This window comes from Schistocerca nitens, chromosome 6, assembly GCF_023898315.1.
Source record: "Schistocerca nitens isolate TAMUIC-IGC-003100 chromosome 6, iqSchNite1.1, whole genome shotgun sequence".
NCBI classification, from domain to species: Eukaryota; Metazoa; Arthropoda; class Insecta; order Orthoptera; family Acrididae; genus Schistocerca; species Schistocerca nitens.
This window is the reverse complement of record NC_064619.1, coordinates 522,571,206-522,591,738: the sequence shown is the minus strand read 5'-3', so window position 1 is coordinate 522,591,738 and position 20,533 is coordinate 522,571,206. Positions and strand designations below refer to the sequence as shown.

The 20,533-nt window shown below is 44.4% G+C and overlaps 1 protein-coding gene and 1 non-coding gene across 2 annotated transcripts in view; one reads left to right on the top strand and one right to left on the bottom strand.

The window, feature by feature from the left end:
- The window catches only part of LOC126262319 (follistatin), an 809,720-nt gene that overhangs the window by 417,283 nt on the left and 371,904 nt on the right, over positions 1-20,533 (bottom strand). The window lies entirely within an intron of this gene.
- Positions 3,107-3,181, top strand: Trnas-cga (transfer RNA serine (anticodon CGA)). The gene has a single exon. It is a non-coding gene; the product is annotated as a tRNA-Ser (tRNA).

Genomic DNA, 20,533 nt, shown 5'->3' with positions numbered 1-20,533 from the left:
GAAAACTGTTAGACGGAAGTTGGTCCAACTATGAGGGTAATGCAGGAAGTCACGACCTACTGCCCATTCCCATTGATAACAGGTTCTGTCTACTGTCGAATGCCTCGACATCTAAACTCGGTGTTTTGGAAGTACCGGCCTCAAGATATAATTAGTGTGCATTTGCGATTGTTGAAAATAAACTGTGTGGTACCAAATCCTGCCAACTGTGAGGTCAGAGGCGTTAAGTATCCGCATTTTGAATGCTTGGAAGTTTAAACCTCCACAAATATACCCTTACATAAGACGCGTTTATGATGCGTAAGTGAACCAAAGAAATGTGATAAAGTAATATGAAACGTTCAACAATTGATGAGCAAATGGGTATAACGAAATTCGACATAGACGTGCGTCACTAATTGCAGACGATTTGAAAGTTCAGGTGCAGAACTAAATCGTGGAAAAAGTGTTTCTGAACGGGAACGTTCTGGAAAACATTATGAAATGAAGAATGCACTGAACAATTGGCTTACTAGAATACTGGCAGCCTAACACAACACGGGTATTCTACAGTTCGTGGATAGACATGAAAATTGATTTTATCGAGAGTTTTTGTAAATAACATGGTTTTTTGTTGGTAATAAATATTTCTTGAATTTTATTAAGCCAAATGGGCTTAACTTTCCAGATACTCATTACTCTAGTGTATTTTTGCTTCGCAAACCAATGTATGCAGTGTGGCGGAGGGTGCATAGAATGCCACAATGGTTTTTCTTCATTAGCAGATCGTTTGTGGGAAGAAGAATTTTTTGTGCCCACTGAGCCAAGCCCAATTTCCTCTATTTTTCCCCTCCAGGTCACTGTGCGAGATGCGTACTCGAGGAAGCATTCCATTTCTTGGCTCGCGGAATTTTGACTCTCCATGGCGAACAAATCGTGTTCTTTAGCGTATCCCACTGGCGTATGCTGATTACTTTCGTGACGCTGTCGCGCTAACCAGACAAATCCGCGACCAACTGCGCAGCCTTTCCTTTATTTTTATCTGTCTCTTCCGTTAATCCAACTTAGTAGATGGCCCACTACTATAACAGTAGTCAAGTATTGGTCGAACGAGGGTTACGTAAAAGTATTCTTTCGTGGATAAATAACACAGCTTCAGCATTCTCCCAGTAAGCCATACATCTACCTTTCTCACTACTAGATTTATAAGCTCTATACGTTTAAAAACTCTCTGGACAGATTCTGTCTGGACTGATTCTGAGATTTGATCACTGAATTATTGCGCAGTTTAAAGACTTTTTTATTTTTTGTCACTGATAGCCTACGCAGTTTTTGCTTATTCGTTGAACGTCTTATCGGCAGTCAGATCTGCTGCGTCAAACACTTTACTTGCAATTTGTTTCAGTCATATTAAAGTCAAACAATCTGAACATTGCAAATTTGTGTAAATAATCATTTAAAAGTAAGATAATTAATTTGCTGGTCTACGAACGTCGATATGTTGTGGTTGTAACACACAAGTTATTAAGTCTTAAAGCTGTTTGAGCCAGATGACGATCTTATGCGACTGTAGTTAGCAGCAGATAAAGTATTTGCCATAGCAGCTTTGAGTGTCAATATGACTTTAGATTACATTACATTTAATATGTTATGAGTCAGCTGCCAGCCCTTGAACAAGGTGCTGACCATCTGCAGATGACCTCCATATAAAGGCTGATGTAGCTGTCCTGACCTATGGGTTTTGTGCAACCCACAACACTTTCAAAAACTACGTACGAGATTTTCATATTCTCTCACTCGCTACAAGGAAACTATTAGTCCCACAGAAAAAAATGAACACAACCTTTTTGTAGGAAATTTAATATAGTTAAGTTTTGTACTGGGACGTGTTTTCGCTATAGGCCATGGTTTTCGTGTTATTCAAGAAACTTCTCTTAGTACAAAATTTAATGACATTAAATTTCCTACAGAAAGGTCATGTTCATTCTTTCTGTAGGACTAATAGTTTCACGTAGCAAGGGTGAGATTAAGTAAATCTTGCTTGCGGTATTTAGGGCGTTGCAGATTGCATAAAACCAATAGGCAGGGGTAGCTGAATCACCGTGCATAAAAACGCGATGTAAGCGAATGTCCTCAGAGGGATACGCACGTTGTCTACCAAGAAACTTGTACATGTCCTACCTAGTAGTTGTCCTATCACAACTGAGGTACGCCAGGTGCTACTGTCACTTCTGATGTGTATCTGTTGATGACACAGGGAATTCTATTTGGTAATAAAGTATGGAAAGTTCTGTGATATTTCGTAAGAACCTGTTATGTTTCCTAGATTTATCCAGATAAACCGTCTTACAACTTAATCTCTGCGGAGTGAGCTACCATGTCCTAATTGTGAAGTTTAGTAATTAATACCGAAGGCCTGCTCATGTAATGTGCAGCGGGCTAGCTTGGGAGGCAGGGTGGTGAGCCAGACCCGAATCAGATCTACTCGCCGGATTAACGACTGTGGCCAAGTACATCGGCCAGCATGAGTGAGGTTTTTAGACAGTCTGCCACGCTCGTTTTGGGAAATACATGACCAGTCGTCAAGTTCCGCCTCAGAGAATGCGATACAAGAACAGTCAAAATACGATAATACACAAAACAATGTTTAAACGATTCACAGACAAGTCGCGCACGCAGCTTCCCTCTCTTAGGTTACCTTGACGACTGTGGCGTCAGGAAGAGCATCCAGCCACAGAGAGAGAGAGAGAGAGAGAGAGAGAGAGAGAGAGAGAGAGACAGAGACAGAGACAGAGAGAGACTGAAACTGGTGCTGGCACATAGTCTTCTGTTCTTATGTAACAACGTGGGGCTCAGGAAGATTAACCCTACACTTAACAGACAGATCACCAACAACAGTGTCTCCTGGTTCACTCAACGAGACAGTAGAGACAGGTTACTGAACCTGGATAACGATTTATATTCTGATGCTCCATCACTCTCCTTTCTTATCCAAATGTCCAATTAAAACCAGTACTAGAAACGGCTACTCCCGGGTACGCAACTCCGCTCTAGCGTGCATTAGTAACTAGTAGGGAGATTGCTTTTTGTCTGTTTAGGAAACTTCGAAATCTTTGAAGTAAAAGTGTGCTTGGGTAGCTCAGATGGTAGAGCACTTGCCCTCGAAAGGCAAAGGTCCCGAGTTCGAGTCTCGGTCCGGCACACAGTTTTAATCTGCCAGGAAGTTTCATATCAGCGCACACTCCCCTGCAGAGTGAAAATCTCATTCTGGATCTTTGAAGTAGTTTAAAGCCAGAGAGTACCGAGAACAAGCCCAGTGTCTTATAACCAAGCCTTTGTCTTTCTATAGAAGGCTATTTAAATGTGAACCTTTTCTTTTTGCACAGGTTAGATTTGCTTTTCGTACAAGTGTTTGTAACGTTGTGTCGACCGAACTGCGCTGTTTATCAAGTGCAATTACCGGAGAAAACCAGTGTAGTCCCTTTCGTCTTTTATTACACAATGCCGTTGACCGGTCTCTTGAGGAATAAACAAATCTGCGTCAAGTGGAAGGACCAATATAATGTAATGATACATTTTGCCCACATTGATTACCGAAATACAGAAGTTTATAACTGTCAGCAATAGGTATGGCGAAGATAACACTGTATTTGAAAATCATCACCATGTTCAAAGTGGCCTCCATGGTATTACAAGTGATTGGGATAGCAGCGCTTGTCGTGCAGGATGCCCATGAAAGTACAGAACCGATCCTTCAAATCTGGTGTACGCACAGTCCGCCCCTCCCTGTACGTTCGTCTGTCTAAAAGGACCCATGATCACACAGACGCCCAAAAAGGGCTTGGAATGTTATGTGATGTACTTGTTTTAATATAGCTGTGCTGCCGCTCGACCGTTTCCATCTGTTTTGCCTTACACCAACACCATCTCGGCTTGTTTACGACGTGAATACACTACTGGCTATTAAAATTGCTACACCACGAAGATGACGTGCTACAGACGCAAAATTTAACCAACAGGAAGAAGATGCTATGATATGCAAATGGTTAGCTTTTCAGAGCATTCACACCAGGTTTGCGCCTGTGGTGACACCTACAACGTGCTGACATGAGGAAAGTTACCAACCGATTTCTTATACAGAAACAGCAGTTGACCGGCGTTGCCTGGTGAAACGTGTTGTGATGCCTCGTGTAAGGAGGAGAAAAGCGTACCATCACGTTTCCGACTTTGATAAAGGTCGGATTGTAGCCTATCGCGATTGCGGTTTATCGTATCGCGACAATGCTGCTCGCGTTGGCCGAGATCCAATGACTGTTAGCAGAATATGGAATCGGTGGGTTCTGCTGGATCCGAACGGCCTCGTATCACTATCAGTCGAGATGACAGGCATCTTATCCCCATGGCTGTAACGGATCGTGGAGCCACGTCTAGATCCCTGAGTCAATAGAGTTTGCAAGACAACAACGAACAGTTCGACGACGTTTGCAGCAGCATGGAGTATCAGCTCGGAGACCATAGCTGCTGTTACCCATGACGCTGCATCACAGAGAGGAGCGCCTGCGATGGTTCAAATGGCTCTGATCACTATTGGACTTAACTGCTAAGGTCATCAGTCACCTAGAACTTAGAACTACTTAAATCTAACTAACTTAAGGACATCACACACATCCATGCCCGAGGCAGGATTCGAACCTGCGACAGTAGCCGTCGCGCGGGAACATCTACACAAAATTCGATAAATATTGAATTGGTGCTCTATGGTGGGTCACTTCCCATTTCCGCCAGTCTGTACTCCCCTTAATATTCTGTCAACACTGGCCAACGCGAAAGGGGGGTTGTTTCAGCTGTGGGCACCAGCTGTTGACGGAACAGAGCGACAGCGTCGGAGTACGAACAGGTGCCGGCGGACATGACCAGCACTCGGCGCCTCGAAGAGTACGGAGACGCCGGAGGAAGAGCGGGAGGATTCGTCGCTCAGTAGGCACTTCTTGCATGCTATGAATAGAACGGACGCAAAGGAAAACAGGCGGCAAAAAGAGGCGCGGCGTGCGCAGGAGGCCACGTGGGAACGCGGGAGGACCGGATGCCGGCCGGGCCGCGCCGGGCACGGCCCCCACGAAAGGAAGGCCCGGCCTGCCAAAAAACGGCACCACGGAGTCGCGCCGCGCGCCCGCTTTTTGCGTGGCAGAGGCAGAGGAACACCGAGGCCGAAGACCCGCCACACCCTACCCGCAGCGACCGCCGGGTCCCGACCTGGCCTCGAGGGGCGACCTGCGGGGCTGCGCAACGGTGCCTTTAATGACGGCTGCCACGCGTCTCCAGCAGGACTGTGTAGCAGATGTGGGTAACTGACCAGTCAGATCGATTCACACTGGTCGTCAACGAAACGGAACGCAACATAACCTTAGAGACGACTAGAGGGTTTCACACTAGACCCCAAACTTTTCCAAATTGACAGCTGCCACCTGGGCCACGGAGAAAAAATAAAAACTATGAGGTTCGCCGATGACATTGTTATTCTGCCAGAGACAGCAAAGGACTTGGAAGAGCAGTTGAACGGAATGGACAGTGTCTTGAAAGAAGGGTATAAGATGAACATCAACAAAAGCAAAACGAGGATAATGGAATGTAGTCGAATTAAGTCGGGTGATGCTGAGGGAATTAGATTAGGAAATGATACACTTAAAGTAGTAAAGGAGTTTTGCTATTTGGGGAGCAAAATAACTGATGGTGGTCGAAGTAGAGAGGATTTAAAATGTAGACTGGCAATGGCAACGAAATCGTTACTGAAGAAGAGAAATTTGTTAAGATCGATTATAGATTTAAGTGTCAGGAAGTCGTTTCAGATAGTATTTGTATGGACTGTAGCCATCTATGGAAGTGAAACATGCACGATAAACAGTTTGGACAAGAAGAGAATAGAAGCTTTCGAAATGTGGTGCTACAGAATAATGCTGAAGATTAGATGGGTAGATCACATAACTAATGAGGAGATATTGAATAGAATTGGGGAGAAGAGGAGTTTTTGGCACAACATGACAAGAAGAAGGGACCGGTTGGTAGGACATGTTCTGAGGCATCAAAGGATCACAAATTTAGCATTGGAGGGCAGCGTGGAGGGTAAAAATCGTAGAGGGATACCAAGAGATGAATACACTAAGCAGTTTCAGAAGGATGTAGGTTGCAGTAGGTACTGGGAGATGAAGAATCTTGCATAGGACAGAATAGCATGGAGAGTTGCGTCAAACCAGTCTCTGGACTGAAGATCTCAACAACAACAACCTGGGCCAAGGTCTGTCTCTAGTAGGGCTGTTCAGAACTTGCGTTTAATTGATGGCTGGAGGTCGATGCACCACTGTACGTCAACGGAAAGCAACGTGAGGCAACGCCACAGTCAAATGGAGGTGTTCAATGGGGTTTCGGGATTACAGCCAAACGACTTGACGTCTTACCACGTTATTTCGGCTGACAATCATACAACCATTTTCAGGTGAGAAGCCTACAACTTTGAACGTAGCTGACGTTTGCAGCAACCGTATACACAAATTTGAAAAATATGTAAAAAATCTGCCAACTGGCTGCCCGAGGCAGGACTCGAACCGGCGATCGTAGCAGTCGGTCGGTTCCGGACTGAAGCGCCTAGAACCGCTCGGCTACCATGGCCGACCATCGGGTTGCAGTCCTGAAGCGTTCAAGTATCACAACTGGAGTTGCGTTCACGCCAGACTTCTCTTGGTTCAGAGCTGAAAAATGAAAATTAAGTTCTGAGCCACTATAAGTGATGCAAAAAGTCGGAATGTAGCATCAGAAAGAAGGATCTAACAAAGATGTTGCTGTCGTCTTCAGTCCGAAGGCTGGTGCAGCTTTCCATGAGAATCTGCACTGTGCAAAACCTCTTTACCTCTGCATAGCTACTGTAACCTGCACCACTATGAACCTGGTTGCTGTATAGAATCACTGGTATCCTTATGCCGTTTTTATCCCCACACATCCCTCCGTCACCAAACTGCCGGCTGCCATCTGCACGAAGCTCTGATGCCAGTTGGGCTGTCAGTGGATGCGGTTAACTGGTGTGTCAAGGCCGATTCACACTGGGCGAGAACGAAACGGAAGGAAGCGTCACAGTCAATAGGTTACTGTTGGCACTAGATGGAAGTCAACACGTCACTTCCGTTAGCCTAAGACTACTCGCTAAAACCAGGTTGTGCGACACTACCCATAATGCAAAAAGTCGGAATTTTCGAGTAGTATCAACAATGTTGGTGTCTTCAGTCCGAAGACCGGTTTGAAGGAACTCTCCAAGCTAGTCTGTCTTATGCAAGCCTCTTCATTTCTACATAACTGCTGCAACTTACGTCCATTTCAATTCACGAACTGTAGTTAAGTATTGGTCTCCCTCTACAATTTTTACCCCTCACATTCCACTCCCCGCCCTCCAGTTACCAAACTGACTACTTCTTGATGCCTCCAGATTTGTCCCACCAACCGACCCCTTCTTTTAGTGATACTTCGGCACAATTATTATTCCCCGATGTGATTCAGCACCTCGTCACTACGCTTTCGATCTCCTCATCTAAATTTCACCTTTCTTCTCTATTACCGCATTTCGTAGCTACTATTCTTTTCTTGTCTCAACTGTTCATTTACGTTTCACCTCTACACAAGGCTACACTCCAGAAAAATTCATTAGAAAAGACTTCCTAAAATTTTAATTTATGCCGAGGGGTATACCAGTTTCTTCTTTTCAGAAGTGCTTTTCATGCAATGACCAGTCTGTATTTTATATGCTTTCTGCTTAGGGCATCATCAGTCACTTTACCGCCCAAATAACAAAAGCTCATCTACTGTTTGTGTCTCATTTCCCAACCGAATTCCATCAGCATTGTCTGATTTGATTCGACTACATTCCATTAATCTTATTTTACTTTTGTTGATGTTCATCTTATAATGTCTTTTCAATTCAATGTCCATTCAGTTCAACTGCTCTTCCAGGTCCTTTGCCGCCTGAGACATAACTTCATTGTCATCGGCAAACCTCAAATTTTTAATTACTTCTTCCTGAACTTTAATCCCATTGCAAATTTATGATATTGGTATTCATTAATGGGCAAAAGAAAGTTCGTAACGGATGTTCTTGATGAAGGTTGTATGGTAAATTTAGCACACGGATGAGAACTGAAAGAACAGAAAAGAACTACAAAACGCTGACATTTGTTTGTTCGAGAAGAGATATACATACAAATTCACCGAAAAGTATTTAGAAGGCAGTACGTAGTGCCTTTTTGTAACACTTTATATTTTGTTTCTTCTCTAAGTTCGAAATAACGTCAAAATCCACTATATTTTTTTCAATAGAGTTTTTTACTAATTAAAGATATTTATCTATTTATATTCGTAATTATTCACAATGTAAGTTTTTCTTTATCCAATTTCTATTGTTTGGTTTCTTTTGTGGGAGAACAGTCCTATGAAAAATACCCGAACTTTCAATTGGGTAGTAGTTTTAAAAAGCGGAGGACTGAAAGCTCAACTCAGAGGACAAAATACAAGCCATCTCGGTTAAAGAGCAATTTGATCTCTTAGGGAATCTGTAGATGTTGTAGGACTGCTACCAGACGGTTATGGAACACTCCACCACAAACATAAATCATGTTAGTGAGGTGGGGTGTATGTGCCAGTCGGTTGTACTGAGACTACTCATGAAAGTTTAATTGTTATGTCAAAAATAAAGTTATCCAATTAATTTTTTAGTTTGTTTGCAGGCACACAGAAATTCCCGCGCTAGAGAAGCCATAATAAGATAGCTGGCCCACTGATGTAGTGGAGATGGGCTGCTACGTTTTGTTGTGGCTCCTATAGTGGTACTATGGTGGTGGGATTTCATTGTATAACGGCAAATAAACTAAAAAAAGTAATTAACTACCCAAGATTAAAACTTTATCAGTATGATTTATTGTAACCAGCGCAACAGGAGTCGACGTAGAGATCTGACAAAATGACAGAAAGAAGATATCGTGTTTCGACGTGCCCGTGAGCATACTGTGAATGAAGTTACTAGATCTATCGGTATCTGAAGGCGAGTCTGCAAGGCATCTGGTACCCCTCGAGCCATGTAATGCGACCTGAGAACAGTGGTCGTAAAAAGATCTTAATCGACATGGAGCGAAATCGAGTGTCACATTTTGTCAAACACGACAGGGATCGCTGCTGTCAATGAATGCAGGTCCACCTCATCCAGCTTCCGAACTAACTTTGCGAGGTGAACTGTGTGCAGTGGAGGGTTGGAATCGGGTACCTCGGAAAACGTCTTTCTTGACAGTGGCACTTAAAGCTGACTTCAGTATGCCAAACAGCAAAAAAACTGGACAGTGACTGGATAGAGCCTTGTAATGTGGTCCGATGAATCGCGATTTTACCTCTTTTAAAATGATGCAAAGTGTCGACTGCTCCGACGTTCGAATAAGGAGTATAAGCCTCAATGCGTGGAGGGCTTACCTAAAGCAGGAAGCGATTTTCTGCGTTTTTCGGTAGTAATTTTCATAGCGTGACATGGGCCCACTCGTTCAAGATAGCGTGAACATGAACCAGGTTTTTTGTTTCAAAATTTTAGTGTGCAAATGTTACGCATGCTTTGCATATACATGAAGTGTATGTTGTGAACTATCCCGTCTTCCAGGATGACAACAGCTTTGTTTACAGGATTGCACTCAGAGGTTCCTGATTTGATGAACGCTGAGGCAGTCACCTTATCGCAGCTCTATTGGCTCGCTAAATGGCTCAATATTTATGTCATAGAAAACGTCTGGTACTATTTGGAATGACGAATGAAACGTATCAACCAACGTGCCCACAATCTGATAGTTCTGCGGATTCTTATCGGCGATCGTCAATGTGTGGCATCAGCTGCAATATAGAATATCTGAAAAAAACTAATCCAGTCTCTTCATCGACTAGTTGACGCGATGATCAAGGATGGGAGAGGTGTTACACGGTATTAGCCCTACGTCATTGGAAGTTATTAACATTTTTCCTGAAGTGTTTATTTTTCTTCTGTGTGGAAATGAGACTGTTTTTTGACATAATGGTTCAGAGGCAAAATTTTTCTCCTCGCTGTTCTTAATTAATTGGTTTTGCTACTCCTCACGAAGCCTGCCAGTTACTTTAAATGCGTGTTTTAAGGATTTGTGTGGTTTGCTTCCTTCCTAAAATAAAGGGTGGTTTCAGATTATTGCAGCGTTATTAAGTGTTCCCCCAGTCAAAGTAATCTTGTCACTTTCATGTGGTTTTGTCCTGCTGTTTTGTAATGCTTTTATCGACAGCTATCTTTCACTGTTATTCATCTCGGTTGCCGAGTCGCTAGCGCAGGCCTTTGCTGTGGCACTCGACTCGCAGGTAGCCAGTGCGAATCTTGAAGATGGAAGAACTGTGTTTGTCCGTCAAAGAAAGGACCGGTGTTGATTAACTTCATCACCAGACTCTGCACGGTCTTACTGGATTGAAACCGAAAACCCTATGTAGTGTCGTATGTAATAAGGGCACGTGACAACGTTCATGATGCTACGTCTGTCGCACGGGGACATTAAGTTCGGCGGCCCCCTTGGTGCTATTCAGGAGCAGTAGTTTGTTTGCTAGTACTAGGTTTCAACTTTCCAGTTCTCTCTTAGCTGTACAAACATGACACTACACTGCACACACGCTCGTTATTATTAAGATCATCGGTATCTATCAGCCATCAATTGCACATGACTCTTTCTTTCTGGCCGGCCGGTGTGGCCGTGCGGTTCTAGGCGCTTCAGTCTGGAACCGCGTGACCGCTACGGTCGCAGGTTCGAATCCTGCCTCGGGCATGGATGTGTGTGATGTCCTTAGGTTAGTTAGGTTTAATTAGTTCTAAGTTCTAGGCGACTGATGACCTCAGAAGTTGAGTCGCATAGTGCTCAGAGCCATTTGAATCATATTTCTTTCTCTTATGGCCGTCCTTGATTCAGTATGTTGTTTATTGTTTGATTGTTGTATTAAGCGGTCCTAAACACATTCGTCTTATGTAAGGACGCTGATGGCCCAAAAGCTTGGCGAACTAATACACCATTGATCAAAATCTGTTAATCTATGGTGCTTGCAGTGCTTGTTACGGTGCTTATCGGAGTAATCAAGTGAGCACCGCAACCAAGGGCGTCAGATTTGCAATAGTGTTACATTTCAGTGAATATGTGGAGCAGGGACGTATTTTGATGTACTGTTCGTGCTGTTACAACCAGGTGTGTACTCCTGTAACAGCGTGACTGATAAATTACCTTTCTGAAATAACCTAGCCTCCTCATAAAGACAGTCACCCGAGAAAGCCTACGCTCATAAAGCAGTAGGTAGTGGGAACGTGATCATCGATTGAATTTTACAAAATCGGCCAAGGCTTTGTTTCAAACGGGTACTTTTACCACAGAATGCCACGGAAGAGCTTCATAGATTTAAGTGCTTCCGCCGCCGCCATGGTTACAGAATGGGTACATCGATACTAAAAGGGGCTTCCCTTGCTTTCATTTTCACTGCTACACAGTTTCCTTCACCATATGCCTTGGAATTGCTCTTAATGACTAGGCTAAATTCAGTTGTGAACATAATTTTTTTTTAAAAAAAAGGAGAAGAACTGCGATTTAACGTTTTTTCGACCTCGAGGTCATTAGAGGCTCTAACAACCCTACCACAAAAAAGGTCAAAAATTAATTATGATTGTAGTGTTGCTCACGCTGCTAAATATTGCATTTTCGGGCAACAACAAAGTTATATTATGTGGTAGGTGTCATTAGAGCACAGTTATTAAAGTCATTTCATGAAATAATGGATAAACTAGGCACTCATCTTTTTGTGTTTCCCACGCTGGTCTCGTTGTGAACTCATGGCTCAATCGTTGAAAATCTAGGTAGTGATGATTCCAAGCTCGGATGCAAAGAAGCCTAGGTGTTATTCTGCGATATTCAAAAGTTTTATAGATGTGTTTCATAAACATTCTTGAAGATTAAACTTTTGCAAGTTAGGACAATGGTGATGTAAAAAAGAAATCAGCATTCCGAATTTAAGTTAGGCTTCTTTTTTATTACTTAATGTTGCAACAACACTTCACATTACAAAACATACTTGAAAATATCTTCCTCACTGTTAAAGTTCAAATTTCATAAACTGACTACAATTTGCGTCTTTTCAACATGATGACCGAGACTTGACTCTCCATAACCGCTTACGCGCCCAAAAATCAGAGTTACAAGTACTACAAAGATCATAGTGACAAAAGAAAGAATACACATAAGAATAATATCATTGCAATATAAACATATCGATGTATCAAAGAACCTCTACATTAATGAAATCAAATCTAAATGTTGTCTCAGAAATATGTTAACTACTTTACACAAACACAGTAGAATATTGCTGGTATCGAGAGGTTGAGGTGAGGTGCCGCAATGGTTACGTAATACAAGTACCATTACAAGACGAAGCACCAGCTCGCACTGGGGAAGAATCCACGAAAAACCGAACCTGAACAGAATGAGGAATAAACCTGGTTCTCTTGAGCGCGAGGTACTTGTCATATCACTGCGCTATCTCGCTAGGTAACGAGTAGTATATATTATCATCTGTTCAGCCCTCCTCCTACTGCTCTGAAATATATGCCTACCACTTCTCCACAGGAAAACCTTTCAATGAGTGGAGAAAATGGTGGAGAAAATGGCGTTTCCATTTCGTCAGATTCAGACTCTATGGGAAGGGCTCAGGGTTCTACTCATCTCAAGTGAGGGTTAGAACAGTTCTTATGAGTTCGTCTGTGTGCTGTGATCTGCGGCTTGAAGGGCACGTTCTGGCCCCGTGAGCACCACACATTAAGAGTCGTCTCATCTGTTCACCTGACATTGTTTATTTAAATGAGCGGTCGCGAATGTAGCTAGGAGTTTGCCTGGGAGGAGGCGGGGGCGTCTGCAGGAAACAGGGCGCGCAATCCGTCAGTGGCCAGCAGGAACAGGTCGGCGCCGACAGCCGCGGTAATGATACCGCCCTACTGTAATTACTGCCGCGACGCAAAAAGCCGTGTACCATGGCGCTGCAGAGCCAGTTGAAATTACAGGGCACGGCAACACGCAACGATTCTCTCTGGCATTGACAGCTCGGAACGAAAGTGAAACTAAACACGGCCGTCCACCAGAAATGCACAATGCAGATACAATGTTGTCCAGCGGGAGCTTGCAGTTTTATAGAGGTTCATTAGCGGCCACACGCTGCCCGACCCGATGCGTGTGGCTCCAGGAAGAATCTTTCTGTAAATGCTTTCAGTCCTTTGCTAAAACCTCAATATGTCTACACGCACACTGGGCAAGCCACTATACACTGCATGTTCTTTATTCCAGTGCTAGTGTTTCCCTTCCCTGTTCCACTCGCGAATGAAGCAATATAACATCTTTACGGTCTGTACTCTACCGTACCTTTTCGTTACGCGAGATGAATGCTGGAGGCACTTGTCACATATGCTTGTTCTCTAAACATCTTCAGTAGCGCTTCACAAAAAGATGTTTGGTTTCCTTCTTTCCAAAGGTCCCAACTAAGTTCACCGAGCATTTTTGTTTTATTCTCATAACGATGTAACCGTTCGGTAACATGACAAACAACGCCCCTGTAAATCGCTGGAATGTTTTTCATACCTTTTCACATTAAATTTTTCCACATATAAAGAATCTGCCGGCACACCACCCGCGAACGTTATATTTGTAGGAATACACGATGAATCTTGGTGTATACAGGGAAGCACATAGAGCTGCCACTTAAGGCAACAATAATGGCTCTAAGGCAACTGGACATTGAGTGTAACCGAGTTTGGATGACAGATACGGGTATGTCAATCCAGTTTGCTTCAACTCTGTGCCAGTCAAATGGTTCAAATGGCTCTGAGAACTATGAGACTTAACATCTGAGGTCATCAGTCCCCTAGAACGTAGAACTACTTAAACCTAACTAACCTAAGGACATCACACACACCCATGCCCGAAGCAGGATTCGAACCTGCGACCGCAGGTGCCAGTCACTCGAAATGGCTGGTGAGTGGTGCCGTACTAGTCGCTCGGCACCCATGGCCAAATATCTCCCGTGGGTGAGAATCCTGAGAACGTGCTGGGCAAGGCAACAGTCGAACACCTTCTGTATCGAGGTAAGAGGAACATGCGGTCTTGCCCTATGTTGTCGAAAGATAAAGTCACTAAACCCTCGAAGACAGGAACAGCACCAGTCTTAAGACGTCAGAAACGTAATGGCTGCTGTCCAAATTACCGGTTATCCGAACTACAGGTGATCGAGTTGTGTAAAATAAAAATAAAAAGCTGGTATCTAAGTTAAGTTGCATGAGTAGGACTAAAAAATAGTGGATTCATTAATGTTAATACTAAAAATGTATACTTATCCCGTAAACTGACACGTTCCGCATCACTTCGATGAAAGAATTGTTCAACTGATCTGGGAACGTGTAGGTAACTGCAAACATTGGTAACCACACCATCGTCAGTATGATGATCACTAATGCAATATGACAACGCTCGTTTTCTAGAAGCTTCCATGGGAGGATACGGCCATCGTGATGCTGTACGCAGAGCCGAAACTGAACCTAAAATACAATATGGTGCCACTCCTATGTCTGATGTTGTTGTTGGGCGCTCTACTCTTGACGATCCTCGCTCTGCTGCCGCTTCTAGGAAGCCACAACAATGGTCGCCATCCTGACAGTGCGTGGTACTCCACAATACGTCACAACGGGCGTGTGGATACATGTATTGCTGCAAAAAAAGGCTGTTTCCTGTCTCCAAATACGTGATACAGATGTACGATGGTGCACTGTTGGGCGAACTATGTGTGTGTCTTCTCGGGCGCTATTTGCGCGGTGCCGCTGAGATCAAGCATGGCGCTGAGTGTGAGCCTCCTGAACCCACAGTTTTAATATTCGTGTGGGATCGAAACCAGTGCGAGCAGCAATAACTCGGAATGATAAACCGTTGTGTCGATGGGCCACAACCCTACCAGTGTCGAATTCTGACAAGTGCTGCTAGACATTTTTCCTACTTACGCGAGGTATAACGCTATCTTCTCATAAACGAACGACACTCAAATGCTATTTTTGACTGAGAAACCCATTGGTTAGCTAACTAGATCCTGGGATCCCAGATGTGATTCCCGGTGGGGTCGTAGGTCTTCTTCGCTCAGGGACTGGGCGTGTGTGTTGTCACGGTCGTTTCGTCTCGTCGTCGTGAGCGCAAGTCGTCGAAGTGACTTCAAGTAGATTTGCAGTAGGCGACCGTACTACCTCCTGGCCAATAATGCCATACGATCATTTATTTAATTTCCTTACGTAGATAATGTAGATGGCATTGCTCCTATCTGCTTTGTGCTGTTGTATTCAAATGCTATCCATTTCCATGTCGAAGCGTATAGTATACTTTATCTCAATTTGACGTTCGTTGTGTTGCAGTTTTTATATCCAACAGTGTAAATGTAGGATTATAAAACCTGTCTTTCCAGCAGATTAATAAGCCACACAATCTGTGTTTGGCATAACAAGGTAATAAACATATACAACAAATTACGTGAAATTACAACGGGTAGTTGTCTATGACGACGGTGTGGATATAAAAAGCGAGCTGCGTAAGTTGTAAATAAATATTTTTCAGCCGCAGAAATGGCGATACAAATTATGATACAAAGTGGATAAACGCAAAAGGATGCAGCCATTACCTCGCCAACGAATAAAGAACTACGATCGAAAGCAACTGAGCAGCGGGTCGAAATAGAGACCAACAACACGAGTAATGGCGACCTTCAGGCGAGCAGTAAACAGTGATTTTCGGGGCACAGGTGGAGTGTGCTGGAGGCTGTGACCTTGATTTCCGCAGGTGTGGTACTGCGTGGGGCAGGGCAACAAACGCCTCGGAAATTCGAGAGGAAAATTGCTGACTGTGGTCATCATAAGAGTGATACCACGAATGTTCGTCCGCGCTCGTGTTCATGTGTGTGTGTGTGTGTGTGTGTGTGTGTGTGTGTGTGTGTTTGTGTGGGTAGGTGGGTGGGTGGGTGTGTGGGGTCGTGGTGGGTAGGACGCGGAGAGATGTGTGACAACAAAAAGGTGCACACGTGGCTCGGCGCGGCGGAGTGGGTAATGACCGCTTCCTAATGCAGCGGCAGCGGCTGGACTCACCCCACCACAGCACGGGCCGCGACCAGCAGTACACTGGCGAAACGTGGGCCGGGCCGCACGATTTATTGCCTTGCAAGCAGTGCCGCGTGCCAGCACGGCCCGGCCGGCGTGCGTTACATATTTTCTTGTGTACCGCCCCGCTCATGTCGCCGGAGGTCGCCGGAGGGTTTTTCCGCGGGCTCGGTGCTGTTACGTGACCGCAATGTCAAAGCCTGCGTGTAAATGCCGGCCCGCTGCCGCGCCGGAGTGGGAACGCACGTAGTCTGCCGGCGCTACAGCTGTCTCCGCGCCGCGCTCCTCCCTCCTGGGATTTCTTCATCGCGGCCGTCATTTGCAGAGCTCAGATTCCTCAGCTACAGTGTCTCGCTTTCATATTCAGCCACCCTATCCGCCAAAGTTCCTTCAGAATGCAGGATTATTACAAATGACGGACCACAAGTGTGAGCACTGGATCTGTGGAAAGTCTAAGTACTTGTTCATTATCATCATGATCGTCCGGCAGTTATCATCCACTTTTGGACTTCATCTACATCTACATCTACATACATACTCCGCAATCCACCATACGGTGCGTGGCGGAGGGTACCTCGTACCACAAATAGCATCGTCTCTTCCTGTTCCACTCCCAAACAGAACGAGGGAGAAATGACTGCCTATATGCCTCTGTACGAGCCCTAATCTCTCTTACCTTATCTTTGTGGTCTTTCCGCGAAATGTAAGTTGGCGGCAGTAAAATTGTACTGCAGTCAAAAAATGGTTTAAATGGCTCAAGAACGACGACACCTTCCCGCACACCACAGCATCATCAGCAAACACCCGCACATTGCTATACGCCCTATCCAAAAGATCATTTATGTAGATAGAAAACAAGAGCGCATCTACCACACTTCCCTGGGGCACTCCAGATGATACCCTCACCTCCGATGAACATTCACCATCGAGGACTTTTTCCAGAGTGTGAAAGCTGCTTGTGTTGCCTCTATGAACGGCAATAAACATTCATCACAATAACTTTCAAAAGACGCTTCTACACTACTGGCCATTAAAATTGCTACACAACGAAGATAACGTGCTACAGATGCGAAATTTAACCGACAGGAAGAACATGCTGTGATATGCAAATGATTAGCTTTTCAGAGCATTCACACAAGGTGGGCGCCGGTGGCGACACCTACAACGTGCTGACATGAGGAAAGTTTCCAACCGATTTATCATACACAAACAGCAGTTGACCGGCGTTGCCTGGTGACACCATTGTTGTGATTCCTCGTGTAAGGAGGAGAAATGCGTACCATCACGTTTCCGACTTTGATAAAGGTCGGACTGTAGCCTATCGTGACTGCGGTTTATAGTATCGCGACATTGCTGCTAGCGTTGGTCGAGATCCAATGACTGTTAGAACAATATGGAATCGGTAGGTTCAGGACGGTAATACGGAACGCCGTGCTGGATCCCAACGGCCACGTATCACTAGCAGTCGAGATAACAGGCATCTTATCCGCATGGCTGTAACGGATCGTGCAGCCACGTCTCGATCCCTGAGTCAACAGATGGGGACGTTTGCAAGACAACAACCATCTGCACGAACAGTTCGACGAAGTTTGCAGCAGCATGGAGTATCAGCTCGGAGACCATGGCTACGGTTATCCTTGACGCTGCATCACGGACAGCAGCGCCTGCGATGGCGTACTCAACGACGAACCTGGGTGAACGAATGGTAAAACGTCTTTTTTTCGGATAAATCCAGGTTCTGTTTACAGCATCATGATGTTCGCATCCGTGTTTGGCGACATCGTTTGGCGATATCGTTTGGCGACATCGCGGTGATCGCACATTGGAAGCGTGTATTCGTCATCGCCATACTGGCGTATCACCCGGCATGATGGTATGGGGTGCCATAGGTTACACGTCTCGGTCACCTCTTGTTCGCATTGACGGCACTTTGAACAGTGGGCGTTACATTTCAGATGTGTTACGACCCGTGGCTCTACCCTTCATTCGATCCCTGCGAAACCCTACATTTCAGCAGGATAATGCGCGACCGCATGTTGCAGGTCCTATACGGGCCTTTCTGGATACAGAAAATGTTCGACTGCTGCCCTGGCCAGCACATTCTCCACATCTCTCACCAATTGCAAACGTCTGGTCAATGGTGGCCGAGCAACTTCCTTGTCATAATAAGCCAGTCACTACTCTTGATGAACTGTGGTATCGTGTTGAAGCTGAATGGGCAGCTGTACCTGTACACCCCATCCCAGCTCTGTTTGACTCAATGCCCAGGCGTATCAAGGCCGTTATTACGACCAGAGGTGTTTGTTCTGGGTACTGATTTCTCAGGATCTATGCACCCAAATTGGGTGAAAATGTAATCACATGTGAGTTCTAGTATAATGTATTTGTCCAATGAATACCGGTTTATCATCTTCATTTCTTCTTGGTGTAGCAATTTTAATGGCCAGTAGTGTATTACTTCGTCAGGCTTCAGTAGACGCAGTAAATATATGCTAACTCTTTGGACACCAGACACGGACGTTACTTTATTTTCTCCAAGTTGGTCAGAGATTGTAACGATAACCTCCTGTTGCACGGAGTTGCACTTTGGCGTGAGTGGCCACTTTCCAAGTAACCACGAGACAGCCCTTAATCTTTAATTTTTGTATCTTTTGCACATTTAACATCCATTTTTCATTTACATAAGTAGCACTGGCACCACGCGGGGTAGGCGTCGGGGGTTCGAGTCCTCCCTTGGGCATAGGTGTGTGTGTTGTCCTTATCGTAAGTTAGTTTAAGTTGGATTAAGTAGTGTGTAAGCCTAGTGACCGATGACCTCAGCAGTTTGGTCCCATAGAACTTACCACAAATTTCCAATTTCCAATTACACTGGCGCTATATATAAGTTACATACTTTTCGTTTAAGAAGAATTAGAAAACTACAACATTCAGTTTCCTAAAAGACTCCAAGCAACTGATTATTGTTTTGGGGTGTTCCAAGCACACAGATTAATCAACAGTTCATTAATTCTTACTGTCTTGCTGTCGGCGTACTGATTGTACACTGTTTTGCTCATACTGTAATTAATCTTAAGGCCTACTACCATACTCTGCTGAAGTTCTTTTGGATTCAAAGCAAACAAACATGCCATCTTAAAATCGAATGTCGTTGTTTACGTACTTATAACAGGTCCTCATTATCTTCCCCTTTAGTAATCAAACTTATGTCACTCAACGTATGTTGTTCATAACGATATGTTTGAAGGAACTGTTGATGCGATCCCGATAAGCAGAACTGCTGATAAAGATGGCATGAGGATCTAACCTCATTTCAGCGAAAGTCGCTAGGAATGAAATCGCATGCGCATGAGGGCATTATTAGGATGCCTGATTATTGTGCTCATCACGCCCGGCTCATGACCTTTACTGCCCTATTTAAAAATCTACAAACACCGAAATGTGAGACAGTGCACTATCTTGACAGATGAAATCCACATAGCTGTCCTCAGTGTGAGCCAATTTCACTGTGTGTCCTGATACACGTCGTCTGTTCCATGAAGGTAAAGTGTTGTAAACTTTTAACTGTGGAATTACGCAAAAAAAGCAATTTTTTACAAGCCACGAACCTGCAGCACGATAGGCAGGGAATTTCGGTGCCCGGGATTTGCATCTCATAGCTGTTTACTGCGCTACTATACATATTCATTCATCACTAAGGACAGGTTTTTCACGAAGGCCATTCTCTTCCGCATTTTGTTACGCTGCTGTAACAAACTGAAAGTGACTTATTTTGGCCTCCTTCACAGCCCGTAGCGACTGCCAGCGGTAAATTTCTGTTATAGTCTTTTCCGAACCTCTTCTTTTGCTCTATTCCTGATTTCCGTGGGCTACATAAAATACTTACCCTGTTGTGATCAACAGTTTCTCCAGCCACCGTCTGCCAACCCACTGATTTTCCCTTCCAGAGCATCCTGGGGCTGAATTGCGGAACACATGACAGGTGGTAAGTTTTCTCACTTCCTTCAAATGACTTTACGTTGTAACAGAAAGCCACGAACGAAGTGCCATTACAACAAAAGATTTGCCAGTGACGCCCGTCTGTTTCACTAACTGCCTTGCTGTATTGAAAAAAAGCGATGATTTATTCAAAGGATATGGTCTGAGTTTCTCGATGTGACTGTTAAGTTCCAGAATATTACGAATCTAAGAAAAAAAACACGTGCAGCCCATTAGTGAATCACATGAATAACCACGTACCTCGCACTGGGAAATATGTAAGAGAAAGAAAAAAATAAGTATGGAGAAGTATATTTCCAAGTACACTATTTCACAGTTTCACTATTA